Source organism: Rhinatrema bivittatum, chromosome 4, assembly GCF_901001135.1.
Source record: "Rhinatrema bivittatum chromosome 4, aRhiBiv1.1, whole genome shotgun sequence".
Classification (NCBI taxonomy): domain Eukaryota; kingdom Metazoa; phylum Chordata; class Amphibia; order Gymnophiona; family Rhinatrematidae; genus Rhinatrema; species Rhinatrema bivittatum.
In genome coordinates, this window is record NC_042618.1 from 26,074,691 (window position 1) to 26,090,436 (window position 15,746).

The 15,746-nt window shown below is 43.6% G+C and overlaps 1 protein-coding gene across 1 annotated transcript in view; it reads right to left on the minus strand.

Annotated features, from left to right (window-relative positions):
- LOC115089278 (endoribonuclease Dicer-like) overlaps positions 1 to 15,746 on the minus strand; it is a 109,497-nt gene that overhangs the window by 38,009 nt on the left and 55,742 nt on the right. The window lies entirely within an intron of this gene.

Genomic DNA, 15,746 nt, shown 5'->3' on the forward strand with positions numbered 1-15,746 from the left:
ACATCAAGTATTGTCTAGGCCACAAATGATGTATGGGGGTAAAAGTCAACAGCAAAAATAAACAAATAAAAAAAACAAAATTAACAAAACTTGGTTATCAATGTTGATCAAATACTTTTCTGCAGATCTTCAATTAACCAACCAATGCTCTCCCTTCCTTTCTTGTCAGCCCATGTACTGGACCTGAAGGGATTCAGAGAATTAACATGAAGGGGGTAGACAGAGCTTCTACAGGCACCAGTAAATATTGTACCAGCAAGACAGCATCTTACTACCTGCAGGCAAGCTACCCTGCTTTTTCATTCTCTTCTCAGCCAACAATGATTGAAAACTAATGCTGTGGTGCTAATTGGGAAGGGAGCAAGAGGCACATTGTTACTAGTAGAGTGGTAAGAAGCACAGCCACTGAGCTGCTCTTTCTTCCAGCTGAAGCAGGCATGGCCTAATGGTAATGGCATGGCGCTGGATCAGTCCACCTGAACTCAAGTCCTGCAGAGGCTGTAGGCAAGTCACTTAATCTCTTGTTGTCTCAGCTACTCGCTCATGTTTTATGCTCTCCAGGCTAAGGCTATGTTGCACCTGTATGCAATTTATTGTATAGCGCCAAATAAATTATTTAACCAAACGCTGCAGCAGAGAGTAGCAGCAATTTTTTAAATTGGTGTCAAGCTTGATAGGAAATGTATTTCAGATGGTTACTTTACACTGCTTTAGCAAGCTAGCCATGCTTTAGACATATTAAGTGCTAGGGTGGAAAAATGTTTAGGAAACTTGGGCACCAACATTTTCTGGAAGCCTGGAGAAAAAAAAACTTTTGTCCTTGCAGTTTTTTTGTTTTTACTTTTTTCTGTTTTGTCTGTTTTTCAGATTTTGTTTTTTGCTTATTTGTTTTTTACTTTATTTTTTTTTTTTTTTTTAATATTTTCAATTTTTGGATTTTGTTTGGCCTTGATTTTTGGCTCTTTTTTTTTACCCAGCAGTTTTCACTTGCTGCTTTATATTCCGGCTTGAATACAACCAGGACTGGTATATGGCAAATGAGGCTTAATTTGCAATTACCTGGGGAATTTTCACAGTATCAGATTTTAGAAGACTTGACACTTGGGAATTTGCCATGCCTGAATGTCACGTTTAAATATTATCTGCCTGACACAGCTAAGAACATTCTGGATTATGCAGTTCCTAATTTTCTATTATAAACCAAGTTTTAATTAAATTACTGGAACGTGTTTATTTAGCGATGGTATTTTACCAATGGGCAATACTTACCTCAAACGGTTAGAAAAGAGAGTCTAATTTTCAAACCTTTTGGTGGAACTGGATTTGCAAGCGTAAGTGGACATGTGGAGATTTATCCTAGTATTTTATAAACTGTGCGGCAGGCTGCTACACAGTTTATAAAATGCAACGTAATTCTGCTCTGAAAGTACGCATATTTGTGTAGCAAGCCATTATAAACCAGATTCCTTCTCCCACGAGCTTGTGTGTTGGATCCTTACAATGTGGACCGAGCTGCGTCTGGATCTCAGTTACGTGTTTTGGACCTGTCAAAAAGGAAAATTGATTCTTACCTGCTAATTTTCAGTCCTGTAGTACCACGGATCAATCCAGACTCCTCGGTTTTGCCTGCCTGCCAGCAGATGCAGACAGAGAAAGTTTCACTGACACTGTACATAACCCAATATGCCACCTGCAGTCTCTCAGTATTGACCTGTACCCCAAGCCAAGATGATAGCAACACCCATAAACTTCTAAACAAGCTTCTAAGCAAACTCGCTCCCCTCCAAGCCGGAAGAAGACGAGGTTGCCCAAAAAGACAATGAAAAACTCGTTTCCCAAATTTAACATAAGTGATCAGCATTGAAAACTTCCCAACAACTCCACACAAAGCAAGAATATGAGCGGCCGACTCTTCCCTCCCCCCCCCCCGGTAAATAGGTGGGTCTCTGGACTGATGTGTGGTACTACAGGAACAAAAATTAGCAGGTAATAACCAAAGTTCCTTTCCCTGTACATACCCAGATCAGTCCAGACTCCTGGGATGTACCTAAGCTCCCCTTAACTTGGGTGAGATCTGGAGAGTGCCACTCTTAGAACATTCTCACTAAAGTACATGGAAGCCAGATCCCCATCCAAGCGATAATGCCTAGCAAAAGTGGGCAACAACTTCCATTAGCTGCCCTGCAAATTTCATGCGAATCCACTTGCTGTGACTCAGCCCCGGAAGTTGCTTGAGACCGCGACAAGTGTGCCCTCAAACACTCCCCTACCCCCCCCCCCCCCCGGCAGCGGGCGCCCTTTAGAAACGTAAGTCGACTCCAATGCTTCCTTCAGCCACCGCACAATTGTAGCCTTAAGATGACTTATTTCCCTTCTTTGGACCACTCCACAGTACAAAGAGATGATGCGATCTATAGAAATCATAAGTGACATTTAGATACCACAATATTGCATGCCTCCAATCTAAGAGAAGTTCCCCCACATGTGACGTAGAAGAATCCAAATCCATAAAAGCTGGAAGCTCTTCTGTCTAAGATGGAATACAGAGACTACTTCGGGCATAAAAGAAGGCACCATGCATAAAGATACCCTCGAATCACATATCTATAGGAAGGGATCTTGACACAACAGTGCCTGGAGCTCTGAAATTCTCCTGGCTGAACAAATAGCCACCAAGAAAATCTCTAAGAGTCATGTCCTTAACCATATATCTCTTTAGCAGTTCAAACCGAGCCTCACACAATCTCTAAGGACTAGATTCAGATTCCAAGATGGACAAATGTTCCGCACCTGAGGACGCAAGTTCTCAGCTCCCTGAAGGAACCATAGAACATCCGAATGTGCGGACAGAGGATACCCTTGCATCTTACCCAGGAGACAACCCAATGTCACTTTCTGGACACTCAGAGTTAAAGGCCAGTCCTGTGACCAGAACTTTTCTGTAGAAAATCCAAAATATGCAACACCAAAGCCTGAACAGACTGAGGCTGCATTCCGTCAATAGCAGACCAGGACTCAAAGATCCTCCAAATTCCCACATACGTCAAGAACGTAGTAGAAATAAACGCTTTGGAATATCCCCTCCATCTCAGTTGTCTCGTCTCAGAAGTGAAGCCACAAGACAGAACTGAGTCGCCTGACCCAAAAATATTGGGCCTTGGTGGAAAAGTGTCGACGGATGTCTGAACCTCAGAGGCCCGTCTATGGCCATGTTGATTAGATCTGGGAAACATAGTTGATGTTGCCACTCTGGAGCTACCAGGATCATGTTGCCTGTATGTTTCTCTATCAGTCATAATCCCTTGTCCACCAGAGACCATGGGAGGGAAGACAAAGAAGAATCCCTCGAGTCCACGGCAGCACCAGAGCTCGGATTCCTTTATACCGTGTTCTGTTCAGTGGCTGTAAAACCGCAACGCCCTGATATTCACTTTGGTCAGGATATCCCCATCGTCCGTGAATGAGACACATCGCTGCCTCAGACAGCTCCCATTCCCCAGGGTCTAACTTTCTCCAGCTGATAAAATCCACCTGAACGTTGTTCATGCTGGCGATGTGAGACGCTGCCAGCCACTCCAAGTGCAGCTCTGCCCAGAGAATCAACTCCCGGGCCTCTTGAGCCGCTGCCTGATTCTTGGTTCTGCCCTGACGGGTGAAGTAGTCCACCATCATTGCATTGTCTGATAGGATCTGTACTGGATGGCTGCGTAACCTTGGCAGCCAGGCAAGCAATGCGAAATGCACTGCTCTCGTTTCTGATTGATAGGCCATGATGTCTTCTGTTTTGACCACTGGCCCTGCCCCAACTGATCTTGCCACCCTGCCCTCCATCCAGAAAGGCGTACATTGGTGGTGGCTATTATATCCAATTCGGAATCTCCAATTCCACACCACACTCAAGATTGGTGCAAGTAAGCACCATGAAAGACTGTCCCTGGCTTCCCCCTCCAACAGAAGAGGAAGCTGCAACTTCCAATAATGGAATCCAATGGGAGAAGAGCCCCCCTGCAGAGGCCGCCTATGTGCGAACGCCCAATGCATTAATTCCAATGTCGATACCATAGAAACCAGACCGATAAATAGTCCCAGACCTTGGGCACCGAAAGCTCTAGCAGAAGCCTAATCTGACTTCAATTTCAGCAATCTCTCTCTGTGAGAAACTCTCTCTGCCAGTGTGTCAAACTGAGCTCCCAGATAGTCCAGAGTTTGTAAGAGGACTAAATGGCACGTTGCTAGGCTCACCACCCATCCTAGAGACTTCAAGCGCATCAATACCTTTTGTGCTGATTGTCGACAGAGATCATTTGATTTTGCACGAATAAGTCAGTTATCCAGATACAGATGTATCTGGATAACTGCCCCCACCATTACCTTGGTGAAGGTATGTGGAGCCGTTGCCAGCCGAAGGGAAGGGCTCAAAACTGAAAATATTCCCTTAGGACCATGAACCTCAGGAATCTCTGGTGCTCTGACTTGATGGCTATGTGCAGATATGCCTCTATCAAGGCAAGAGATGCCAAGAACTCTCCCTTGTGTACCTCCGCTATTGATGTACCTCAGAGTTTCCATGCAGAAACAGGGAACCTTAAGGACTGCATTTACCTTCTTTAAACATCTCCATACCTCTAAAAAGCTTAACAAAGGACCTCGGCGTATGGATCGACAAAGATCTTAACCTAAAAACAAACATAGCAACCAAAACCAAGGAAGGTTTCTATAAACTTCATGTACTAAAACACCTAAAACCGCTCCTCCACCATCAAGAATTCCGAACAGTACTACAATCCCTGATCTTCAGCAGCCTAGACTATTGCAACTCAATGTTACTAGGTCTCCCCAAATCCACCATAAAACCACTACAGTTACTGCAAAATGCCGCTGCGAGAGTACTGACCGGAAATAAAAAATCGGATCACATCACCCCAGTATTAAAAAGTCTACACTGGCTACCAATCATTCAGAGAATAGAATACAAAACCCTGACGATCATCCATAACGCAGTACACAATACAGATAACTCTGCAGTCAGCAAAATGTTCCACCCCCACAAACCTCAACGGAACACCAGAACTTCTGACAAACGACTTCTCGAAATACCCACATATCCCATGGCAAAGCTTACGAACACCAGAAATAGAGCTCTCTCCATAACTGGGCCAAAACTCTGGAATGCCCTACCATACTACCTAACCAATATCATTGATAATAAAGCATTCAAAAAAGAACTGAAAACCTGGATCTTCAGCCAGACTTTCAATGATGACTTAAGCAAATTACAATTATGATGCCTTAAGCCTCCACCTACTTCTCCCCTCTTCTCTTTTCCGCAGATATTTACCCCTTCCTCCTCCCACTGCCTCCCCCTCTATTGTATATACCTTCCTCGTTTTTCGTTTCTATTTTCATTTTAGTTATTTGGCTTAAACTATTTTAGTTATTTCCTGTTACAACCTGCTCCATGACCTGTTATATATACTTTTGTTTCACTACTTGTTCTATGTATCATTGTTTCATTTCAATGTAAACCGGGGTGAAGGCATGCGCTAAACCTCGGTATATAAAAAGCTTCAAATAAATAAAATAAATAAATCAATCCAATATCTCTTGAATTGTATACAGGGGAGAACAGAAACAGGAAACAACTTAAAATTGTCCTCCGGCAACACTAAGGGGTAGATTTTAAAAGCTCGCGAGCGCCCATATGGACACGCGATTTTATAATGTGCGCGCATGTTATAAAATCGGGGGTTGGCGCTCGCAAGGGGGTGCACATTTGTGCAAGCCTTGCGCGCCGATGCCAGCAGCCTTCTGCAGTTCCCTCCTGGTTCGCTCCAAATTAGGAGCGGCCTGGGAGGGAACTTCCCTACCCCCTATTCTAACCTTCCTGCCCCCTAGCCCTATCCTAAACCCCCCAAAATAATTATGCTGCCTGTTGCGCCTGCTTTGAGCAGGCACAGGCTGCGCGCGCTGGCACCCTGCTGGCTTGCAATCCCCCAGCACAGCGGCAAAAGACTGCTGTGCTGGGCGCCTCTAGCCCAGCCGCGCCCCTTTCCCAAAGCCCTGAGACTTACACTCGTCCCGGGGCTTTACGCGCATGGCTGGGCCTTTGAAAATAAGTGTGTTCTGGGTCTGAGTCAGACTCAGGTCACGCCGAGCATGTTCAGGGTCTCAGCCAACAAACTCAGCAAGATACCTCTGTGAAAAATGAAAAAATCTGAACAGAATCCAAGGTAGCTCTCAATCATATACAATTTCTCCCTCTTCTAGAAGTGAGAAATCCAATTCCCCATTGGAATCCTCCAATGTCTCTTGATCCACACCCCCTTGAACATTACCAAGGACAGCATCCCTGCGGCATTTGCCCACTGTGATTGACAAATGGGAGGCCCAGGCACGAGACCCCTACACAGCAGGTTGCTTCGCCTTCGCCTTCTGCAGGCCCTGGAAACATCCCACCCAGGAGGAGGATGGATCTATAGCAGAGCCCATAGGCCCAACCTTGCTCTCTCCAACCTCTCTCGGGGAAGCTTCTGTCCTCAGGAACAAGGGAGGAGAACTGACCATTGCCTCGCCTCCCACAACACAACACTCCCCCTCCAGAGAAACCATAGGCCGAGGGGATGTCCCAACATGGGCAACAGCTGTAGTAGTCAAATCGCTTTCAGCATCTAAACAGGGCTAACACAAAGGGAGAGAGAGTGAGGACTGAATTGCTATCAGACAGCAAGCCTCACAGATAAGCAAGGTGCTTGGACCTTTTCATCCCCAGTGCCTAGCTCTCCTGAACTTTGGATCTAGGCGGCCTCCTGTGTGCACACCAATGCCACCTGGGCGAACATGCACATCCATACTCCTCCAGGACGCGAGCAAAATACACGCTTAAATCTAAGTTGCAATCGTATGTGCACAAGTACATGCGCAAATAGGCACTCATATAGACCATGATTGTACGTGCACAAGTACCCGCACAAATATGAGCTCCAGTCTAGGTTGCGGCCTTACGCGGTCAAGTACCTGTGCAAATATAAGCTCAAGTCTAAGTCACATATGTACACACTCAAATCTAGGCCGTGGCCTTATGCGCATAGGTCCCATCATATGCAACTGCCATGCGGTAAGAATGTGCGCACACGCCTATGTACATAAGAAAAGAACTGCTGTAGTGGCCTACCACATGGCTAAGTAAAGCCTGCCTGCATCTTCAGCACATTTAGGCCCAGATCCAATTAATATCCAAAAATCAGTCTGAAGAGCTTCTCAACAGCTCAGGCATCTTGACTGGCCGAGAATCGATGGAGACATAGAAACACAGAAATGACGGCAGAAAAAGACCAATCAGCCCATCCAGTCTGCCCAGCAAGCTCCCACACTTATTTTCGCATACTTATCTGTTTCATCAACCACAAAGTTCAGGGCCCTTGTTGGTAACTGTTTGATTCAAATTTCCTGCCATTCCCTGTCATTGATGCAGTAAGTAATGTTGGAGTTGCATCAAAGATGAGCATAAGGCTTAATGGTTAAGGATAGTAACCGCCACATCAAGCGAGTTACCCCGATGCTTGTTTACCCAGACTGCACAGATCAATGCCTTGTTGGATGCTGTCTGAATGTAAATCCTGTTTTCCACATTTCCCCCTGCCGTTGAAGCATTCAAAGTGATGTATCAGGCTTAATTGGTTTAGGGTAGTAACCGCCGTAATAAGCAAGCTACCCCCACGCTTATTTGTTTACCCAGATTGTGAAGTTCAGTCCTTGTTGGTTGTTGTCTGCATGCAAATCCTCTTTCCCACATTTCCCCCTACTGTTGAAGCAGAGAGCAACACTGTATATGCATTCAAGTGCCAGCATTTCACTAAACATGCTTTGCACATAAGCAAATTAAAACCGGAAGACGACCTCTACCAGAACCAGCAACTCTTCCTCAGTGCAAGCGCCTCTCTGTACTTCTGTGGGACAGGAAGTGCCGGCAATAGTTGAGGAGGGGATTCCCCTGCTTCTCCCGCTGATACTCCTAGGGAATCAAAAATGGCTGCTGTGTCTGTGCTGGCAGGGAAAGCCTTGGCGCTGGACTCAGTCACCCGCGAGGCTTGTTCTACCGGTGTGGCCATGCTTGACGCAGATCCCCAAATGCTTTTTCTGGATGCACGTGCTCTTCCTCCCCGCACCCTTGGCACCACCAGCACCTCAACAGCAAGCAGGGGAACAGTCCCTCAGTGCCACGGAGCCAACACCTTGTCTCTCTCCACCCCATCCCTGAGCTGCTAAGATAGTTTCCCCCCCCAGGAACCTTGCTGCTGCACAGATTACTCTAGTTCTTGTTCTTTTTTTTTTTTTTTTTTTTACTCTGAGAACAAATAAAGATACGTAGAAACCAATACTTTGCTTTGGTGCAGAGGTTCAGGTTCCAGGAGCACAGGCCACATGGCAGATCAGAAAAGAGCCAGACCACTGACTATATCAGACTCCTTTTGTCAACTTTAGCGACCCAGCCCAGGACAAACCATATAAAAGAGATACTTCCCTGCTCCACTAGGCTTGCAGTGCAGAACTGCCAACAGGTTCCACTGCTATTCTCATGGGGGATGAGGGATCTGGACCACCAGATGTCCACCCCACAGACCTCCGGACCAAGCTATTAGAAGTGTCACCAACCCCCAGCTCGACTGCCTCAAACCGGAGATAGAGAAATACTGAGGGACTGCAGGTGGCACACTGGGTTGTGTACAGTGTCAATGAAACTTTCTCTGTCTCCATCTGCTGGCAGGAAGGCAAAACCCAGAAGTCTGGACTAATCTGGGTACTTATAGGAAAAGGGGCGGTCAACCCTGCAGAGATTGCAAGCCACCGCAGCCAAGATGAAAGAATATAAAAATACATCAAATACCCCTGGATGCTCTCTTGTGAATGACAAATGTTCTGCAAGAACCAGCATCCATAACACACCGTGTGAACAAGTTGGGAAAAGGGTTGTACTGTTTAGTCTGCCCAGAGAACAACCTACAGCCAGCAGAGGAGGAAGTCAAAGGAATGTTGGGAGACCATTTAAGGTAGAAAAGATGCAATCTGGCTGGTTCTGTATGTGCACGGCGGGAAAGGCCAGGAGTTGAAGCTAGGAAAAGAGGAAGTGCATCTGGTAGCCCTGCAATCAATTCTTCTCCTGAAGAGCTAATTATTGAGAGGGAGAGACAGAAGTCTATGCTCTAAGGAAATAGAGAGAGACAGACAGCTGTTACGTCTTAGCCAAGTTACATGTAAAATCCCAACAAAGGACAGAGAAGCCAAGAGCTGAAAAACAGAGACACTTCCTTTTCAGAGATATCCAGGCCCAGGTGCACATGGATGGATCACCTTTCTAAGAGACTGAATTAAGTAATCTAAGCTTTGCACAGGGAGTATTTTAGCAGAAGGTGGTGGTTTATTTCCTTAACTTTTGTCCCCAAATTCAGTATTTCATCTTAATTGCTTCAGTTTTTTAGTCAAAGTCAAGCATAAACCCTTGCTGGTAAAGAAAACCTGGTGGACCATGGTCTTTCTGAAAGAGTCTGAAACCAGGCCAGCTTTTTGTTTAGTATCAAGTAAATCATTTGGGGAAGCTCCCTAGGAGGATGAGACCTTTCACACACTGCAGTGCTCATCTATTTGGTTTGTCATCTAGCCAGCTCCACCCTCAAAAGGGACTTCATTTTCTTGACTTTTTTTCCCCACACAATTTTGTGTTTGGGACAGGGTGCATCCTTTACAAACTGGCGACATTGGGGTGGATCTATCCCACCCCCCCGTCTCCCCCCCTTTTTGAGTACTTGGGGTAAAGAATTTTTGAAAGTTGTGTACTTCACTGTCTCCCACCCCCCAACTTTCTCTATTACCGTTCCCTATTTTTTTTTTTTATTTTACTATCCCTATGAGTATGTTGGTTGCCCTGGCTAACAGGCCATACCCAGTGTTATTTTTGCATTGCTTGAAATACAATAAGAAACCTGCAAGTTTATATTATACTTCACTACTGTACTTTTCCCATTTAATGTTCTGGTTAGATATACTGTCTACTTATACAATACTAGTAAAAGGGTTAATTACTGTTTTATTCTGGTGTGATGATTTTATCTGGTCTGTGGTGCCACAACTGAGAGGTTGTTTGGGAAAGACATGGAATTGTGGTACTGTATTGGGGTGACCAGGACCCTGTCTCATCCTCATTCAAGCTATGAACTCAAAGATAAGTCACCTTAGTAAATATAATTTCTCAGGTGGTACTCTCCACCCCAAGTACGGGGTAATTCATAGTCCGGACCAAGAGGGGACCACAGATGTTGCAGTACGTATGAATATTTGCAATGCCATGAACACTTACTTTCTCAATATAACACGCACGCATTAAAACCCTGATTTACATGCAGAGGCAGATATTGTAAGAAGTACAAGGTGAATTTTAAAAGCTCTACGTGTGCTAAAATTAGCGGATGTGCAAATACGTCGGGCTCGCATGCACCCATTTTAAAGCTGTCTGTAAATGCCACTGTGCGCCCATAAATGCTGCTGCATGCACATCTCAGAACTTCTCAAAAAGGGGCAGGGTATGGGTGTGGTCTGGGCACGGGCATTTCAGAACTTTAACCAGAAATCTGCATGTAAATACTTACGCAATCTGGTGTGCAAAGAGGCCCCCTGCCACGTAACTTTACTTCTCTATGGATGGCGTGTAAGTAAAAAAAAAACCAAACCAAAAAAAAACTCCCAACACATTTTGGAGGGGTTTAAAGGGTCTGGGTTAACTTTAAAATAGCCACCTTCCTGGGCGCAGGCTGACACGTGTGCCGGTTTGAAAGTTACCGTCCCTTTGTGTAAATAGTTTTGAAAATACTTGTGGGCATACTTGAAATCACTGGTTTGCTGATACCTCTGCCAGTTCACCCAGTCCATCTAGCACTTTACCCTCAACCTCCCTCTGGTTCACCCAGACATCCCACCCCAAAACTGCAGACAACAGACAAGTCCAGTTTCACTTGCACTAGTCAATTAGCAGGTGTAAAATTGTACCAACAAGTTAGCTAATACATCTGCATAAACCTCTTATAAAAGAGCAACTTTCGGGAGACCAATATGGCGGTCGGCGTTTTTTGAGCTCCCTGAATTGCCGAATTTGCCGCTAAGGAATCATGCCACACATGAAAAGGAAGGGCAAGGTTAGGTCGGATACCCCCATGCCCACCACACTAACCCCCTCCCAGCCTAGAATAGAGGGGTTCTGCACGCCGATTGATATCTCTACCCTGGGAAAAGAGTCCGCGGAGCAGCCGGTAGTGGGACGAGACCAGGCCCTCATGGACAAACAAGCTTCTCTCATCCCGGGCGCACCAGAGTCGCCCTCCCCTCCATACCAAAGCATAAGCCAGGACCAGCATTTCGAACCTCAGGAGCCAGTGACCGAAGAAGGAACGATATTGGAGGCTGGTTCTGGAAGAATGGCGACGGACATGTTACCTGCTCCTGTGACGGTTGCAGCAGACAGCATGGGAGCAGAGGCTGCTAGATCGGCGGGAGTGAACGTGCCGAACCCGAGCAGAGTTACCATCTTGCAGGAGAGAGGAGAGGGCACGGCAGATGAATCCTTTCGGACTGAAGAGGTCTGCCGGTAAAGTAAGGTAAGGCAGAGCCTAACTATGCAAAAACTGTCTCGCCCAAAAGTTATTACCTTAGACTCTATTTGGAACGCTATTGTAGGGTTAGAAAAAATAATTTCTTCCCTGGTTAATATTGTGAATAATTCACAGAACTCTATTCAGCTGGAGCCGCTGATAAAAGCGCAAGATAAAAAAAATAAAAGATATCTCAGAACAAGTAACATCTACCAAAGAAGTACAAGTGAAACTGATCCAAGGGGAAGATATTACAGCAAAAAAAATTGATAATCTGGAAAACAAGTCAAGATACTTGAACATGAGGGTTCTAAATTTTCCTACTGTAAAATCGATATCCCCCCAAAGGATCAATTCAGGAAATATATGGTTGATATTTTAGCAATTCCTACAGAAGTGATTCCACCAATTTCTAGGATATATTTTACATCTACACCCAGGAATATAAATGAACAGCATCAGCTGGTCCAATCTCAAGATGTTGGAACTGATCTTTCACTTTTTTTTGGAAACTTGAGGAAGACCAAATAGAATTTCATGGAACATTACTGGTGTCTTATGTTTCCTACAGACAGAGACACAGTCTTGAGGTTATTCTTCCAAAATAGAAATAAGTCCTTTTTAGGTCAGAAAATCTGGATATATCCAGATTTGACAAGAGATGCAAATTCGTAGAAAACTTTTTCTAGAGATGTGTCAGGAGGTTAGACAACTGGGGGGTCAAGTTAATATTCGATACCCCTTGTAAACGTATACTGAAATTGGATAATAATAAATATATTTTCTTTGAACCTGCCCAGTTAAGGCAGCTATTGGATGATCACATAGAAGAGGCCCAAGTTACCTGTCTAGTGCTATAGATAGGGTAAATATAGTTCTTCCCTGTTCTCCTTTTTCTATGTCCCAAATAAAATATTGGAGCTCCCTATTTCTTTAGGGCTATATAAGCAGTAAGAGGGTTGCGATTATGACTTGAATTTGGTAAAAGGTATTTTTGTGATAAAAGTTATTTCCTTAATATTTGTATTATCAGAAGGATGTGATGTAATATGCTTAATGGTTTACAATTGCTGCTTGTAAATTATGAAAAATCTATTAAAAAAAAAAAAAGAGCAACTTTCACAGGTATTTCTTTACCCCAACCCAAACTGCCCGTAAAATGTGCGTGCAAAACAGATGGTTATAAAATGTTATCAATACGAACACTGGCTGGTATCTTTACACGTAGACCCCCTATGTAAATTTATGCAAAACTGAAGAAATTCTAGGTCTAGGAGTCCTGTACACTCTTACAATTTAGGGTTCACATGAAAAATCTGCTGCTGGTCCTTCATGTTCAATGAGCTCATAGAGCCAGCAAGGCTTTCACCAAACTGGGTCCTACTCTAGAACCAATTTAGCTGGGAAACTAAACAGCAATGCACAAGGTCTGATGTGTTGAGTGTCTTGAAATATTTGTACCTTTGTGTACTAGTTTTTATTTTATAGTGTAATGACTTAATGTTTAACATTGTACACCACCTTGAAACTTGGTGTGGTACTATGTACTTTTTAAAAAATACATCACAAAAATGACCATCTATGATTTATGTACCTTATGACTGATGCAAGGTTTAATCTGTAAATGGCATTTAACATGAAATTCTTTTTTTTTTTTTTATAGAGCCCATGGTCTAACATTTAAATCATTAAAGGTAAGCTACGGTATAAAATGTTTTGAAATAATATCATTTAGACATACTAGATTGGTGCAGCACACTCCAAGAAGTCATGCTTTCATCTTATCCAATAGAAAAATGTGATTATACACCTTCTTGAATAAAGATTTTTTTCTATAGGCACAGAAAACACATACAGGCACATATATATACACACACTGGATGTGTTTCCATAGGCATAGAATGGGAAAAGGTCCCTTGTGAATAAAAACCTGGGCCTCATGTCTGCAATAATTCTGCTTGGCTGGCTCTGTTCCTGTGCGCCCTCTAGTGGACCTATGCCAGGACTGTACTGGGGAGCATTTCACAGACTCCAGGGAGGGGACTATATCCTGCATAATAAATGCCTGATGTACTAAGGATTTTATTTCTATTTTGTGTCTGTGTTGCAATGTTGATTCTAAGTGTTGCAATGTTGATTCTTTGTGATTAGAGAGACTCTCAGTCCGCTAATGGCTCAATTTGTCCATTTTAAATTACAGATGAACTATCCTTAGATGAAAGTGCATTTGTGGATATATGAATATGTTATTCCAAGCAAAAATCATACTTTTAATATTAAAAGAAAAAGACCTGGGGGAGGGGGGAAGAATGCCACTATTATATTTGGATTTGTTAGATATTCTCATGACAGCAGGCCAAATGAACATGTACCTTCCAGTGCAACCGTACACCTCAATCTTTCATCTCGCTTCACGTTTTGTCACAACCATGGTGCAGCAGGAAGGCAGATGCATCATTAAACAACAAACTTATCAGCAGGCTGGTTTTCAGGATATTCGCAATGAATATGCATGAGAGAGAGCTGCATGAACTACTTCTGTTGTCTGTAATTGCATCTCATGCATTTTCATTGGGGGTAGCCTGAAAACCAGACTGATAAGGAGGAAAACAGACTGTTTGGGGGGATCCCTGCTGTTGTAAAGCAACAGCTTTAACCTACCGCTCTATGGTTAGCACCCAGTGAACTACAAGAATGGGATCACAAATACACCCGAGTTTTCACCAAAAATAGACTACCACTCAGATTTAATCTATATCAAGGTGCCAGTGTGCCCTTAAATAAGCATCATTTCATTCATTCACCTTGTGAAAAACCTTGAATTCTGTGTTTGCATATAAAAAAAAAAGTGTCTAGGCAAACAGTCTAAAGACAAACTGAATGAGATGACTGGGTTTATTTAAGGGCACACTGATAGGCTTGCTGATACCTTAATGCACATTACATTTGAGCGGTACTCTGTTTTTGGTGAAAACCATGGTGTATTTGTGATCCCTTTCTTGTAGTGTGCTTAATTCTGGGATTCACTGGCTCTTTCTTGTTGTTGGTTTCACACACAGTAAAACCATCATCCCAAAATGAATGCATCCCTTATGCTAATTAAGTATGACTGCACTTTGCTCTGTCTTGCTGGAATTGCCGACAGTCTGCAGCAGTCACCCAATGAGAAAATGACAAACCAGAGAGCACAACACACAGCTGGGCCGAGCTATGGATGCTGGGATACATCTCACTTTTGATTTAGTGTTTTCCTGTTTAAAAAAAAAAATACATGCACCCTACTTTCTCATCCACAAAACACAATTTTGCTAACAGGAACTGCTTATGTTCTTATGCTAACTCATTCCAGCACATATTAATATGGAAAAATGAGTAGTCTATCCATAAACTGCAGCTTCTCAACTGACCACCTTTACTGCCATTTACAGGTTCAGTCCTCCATCTGTTCTGTTTGAAGGAGGAGCTAAACCAAACTGCAAATAGCAATGTGATACTTAGCTACAGACTTGAATTTCATTTGGTTTGTAAGCCCTTTTTATTTTTAATTTAAGAACGTTGATGACAAGGATTTAACTCTACCATGACTCTTAATGGTAGGGAGACAACGTAGGCCAGACTGGGTGGGCCAACTGGTCCCTACCTTATGATCTCCGTGTTTGGCCAAAAGTACATTGCTTCATTCTAAGGCGTGACTTTTTTTGGTTCTGATTGCAAGGCTATGGTATCAGTTCTGGCATCTTCAGTAAACCACTGCGCACTATGTAATCTTTCAGAAGCCCATACATTGAGCTACTTCTAAATTATCTTTTGCCTAGATTTGGATCTTTAGTTACATAATGTACACTAATATTTTGTGATTATTGGATTTGTTAGATATTCTCATGACAGCAGGCCAAATGAACATGTACCTTCTAGTGCAACCGTATCTCAGTCTTTCATCTCGTTTCACATTTTGTCACAACCATGGTGCAGCAGGAAGGCAGGTGCATCATTAAACAAACTTATCAGCAAGTCAACACAAATTGACTCAGCAGAATGGCCTAATCTTGTAGCTTTAATCTATCATACCTCTACTGCTATAGGAAAGAAAGACTTAATTTAAAAAAATAA